Below are 2,566 nucleotides of genomic sequence, written 5' to 3' on the forward strand. Positions count from 1 at the left end.
TTAGCAGTGAAAAAGAATACCCACAACCAAGGCACGGGTGGTGGGTCACCAAAGGCTGACCTTATCCCAGCAGAGGACATGGCCTTGGAGCTAAATAAAGGCAGGCCCGTCTTCGAGGGGATCCCTGGGGGGAAAGAGACAAACATAGGTTCCTCCCAAGATGCCACCCGCTTCATTCAAGGTATGTTCTTCCATCTTTACATGGAATACAACCACATTCATATTGAATCAATTTGGACTGTCTGACTTTGGTTTACCTATTGCCTTGCAGTGTCTGGCAGCACTGTGTTCCTGTTAGAGCCACCAGCACAAGCACCAGACTATGCTGATTCACTGAGTACTCCATCAAAGGCATACTGTAGGCCTGGCATGTCTTGTCTACTAGCTTCAATATGAATCCGATTAAATGTGATAGGGTGAAAGCCCCAGTGCAGCAGCAACAGCACATGATGGAGACGATGATGAGGAGGAGACCATCACTCTGGATTCCAGAAGGCATTAGGTATCATGTTAAGACTGTGAAAGTACTATTCACTCTACAATGGTGAGGAGTCCTCATCCAAATCAAAAAGTCTAATTTCTTTTACAGGACCCAGATGCTATACAGTGGGAGAACCAGCCTGGACACCTTAGTGCGTATTAATACAAGGACACCACATCCTGCCAAATTCCAGCTGCGCTAATTGTATTGTGTTCACAGAGCTCAAAAGCTATCAGAAAGATGTATGGCAACCACCTCCGGCGCCAAATAGAACTGGCAGACGTAGACATTCAGTACAGGAATAAATTTGTCCTGCATTTATTTTAGTGTGCAGACATGCAGGGTGTGTTATATTCAGACCTTTGAATGTGTATGTATCATTTTGTATAAAATGCTTTGATCTGTGTTTTCCATCTTGTAGAGTCACTGTGACTTCAGTTTCGAAAGGAGCTGATAGTTTACCCAATGAGTTATATCACTAGAGGAGACATCACGTGATTCCTCATGGGAGGAGAGCGCCGCCATCTTGGTGAGGTCAACTTACTACTGCAGTGAATGCATATGAACACATTTTTTGCATAATACCAGTTCATTGTTTGGGTTTCAACTGCCAAAATCAGAGAAATGAGTCCGTGAAGGAGGAAGGTATATCATTTCACAGGTAAGTACTATAATTTTTTTCTTTTTATGCTGCAGGGGCTTCATTAATAGAACACATGTTGACATGCATGATGCTGCAGGGCTGTTATCAACATGCTGCATGATGTACGGATAATTTGCTGTCGACATAAATGTACATTTTATTTTGCTGAACCTGTATACAGCATACTAGGCTATTATAGTAATATAGATTTATACATTTCTGACTCAGTGACTGAACTTTTCTTGCAGGTTTCCAATGGATTCAGACTTAGGGAAAAAGTGGGCCTTGCAATAAAAAGAGCTAACCCAGATGGATCACTGTGGTACCAACTAGCAATACAGTCTGGATATGTTCAGAACATTTTGTGGAAACACATTTTGATAAGAGGCCAGACTGTTTGCTTGAAACCCGACACCATACCATCTGTGTTACACAAATTGATCACTAACATGAATCAGTATAAATCTATTGTTTTTGTTGTTGTTGTTGTTCTTTTTAGGATAAATCTATTGTTTACTTTTGTACTTCTTTTGAATATTTATTTTATTATTATTATTATTAATATTATTAATAGACTTAAATTTAATTGTTTATTTACTTATTATTTATGTATTGTTATTATTTATTGTTTGCATTGACTTACTATTGATTTATTATTATTATTACTATTATTATTATTATTATTATTATTATTATTAATAGACTTGTTTTTATTATTATTTATTGACTTATTATTTATTTATTGTTATTATTTATTGTTTGTATTGATTCACTATTGATTTATTATTATTTGTATATTATTGACTTATTGTTGGGTTTTTCTAAATAATTTAAATTACATGTCAAAGAGGTCTAGAACTTCTAAATGTTTAGAAATTATTTTTAAAAATTCTTTGTAATAATTTTTTTATTTGTAAGAACCCTGCAACAATGCATTTTCATTAAAGTTTGAGCTTTTGAGGCTGACTGTTTCTCTTCTTTAACAACAAATGATGTATCTATATATATATTATATATATAAATATAATGTATTTACATATATGTATAAATATATATATAAATTAAAAAATATATATAGTATATAAAAGCTACTTAGACACATCTAAAAGCAATAGAAAACTGTTATGTGTAGGCCTGACTCCTGCTCAGCTGTCCTGCATCTCTGTTGATTTTCTGTCTGCCTATTTAAGGTGTGTTTGTTTCTGTGCTCAGTGTCGGAGCGTATTCTGTTCTTGGGCCTTCAAGCTTGTGTTTCCCTCTGGCATTAAAGCCCTTCTTTTGGAATTCCATCTGGTTTGAGTTGTTCCTGCCTGCGTCTGGGTTTTCTCCTCTACCTGACCGTAACATTACGCTCCGACCATGTCCAACCCAGCAGGAAGGTCTGACTTAAGGGACTTACCAGGTTCTTCCTCCGAGGGGAGTTCTGCTACCGGCGATGAGCT

At 36.7% G+C, this 2,566-nt stretch overlaps 1 long non-coding RNA gene across 1 annotated transcript; it reads left to right on the plus strand.

The window, feature by feature from the left end:
• Nucleotides 1-413: 413 nt before the first annotated feature.
• LOC144992000 (uncharacterized) lies at nt 414-2,125 on the plus strand. Its single transcript, XR_013655704.1, has 3 exons — nt 414-502; nt 590-632; nt 903-2,125. It is a non-coding gene; the product is annotated as an uncharacterized LOC144992000 (long non-coding RNA).
• The last annotated feature ends 441 nt before the right edge of the window (nt 2,126-2,566 follow it).

The sequence above is a fragment of the Oryzias latipes genome, chromosome 4 (genome assembly GCF_053564925.1).
Source record: "Oryzias latipes strain Hd-rR chromosome 4, Olatipes_Hd-rR_3.1".
Classification (NCBI taxonomy): Eukaryota; Metazoa; Chordata; class Actinopteri; order Beloniformes; family Adrianichthyidae; genus Oryzias; species Oryzias latipes.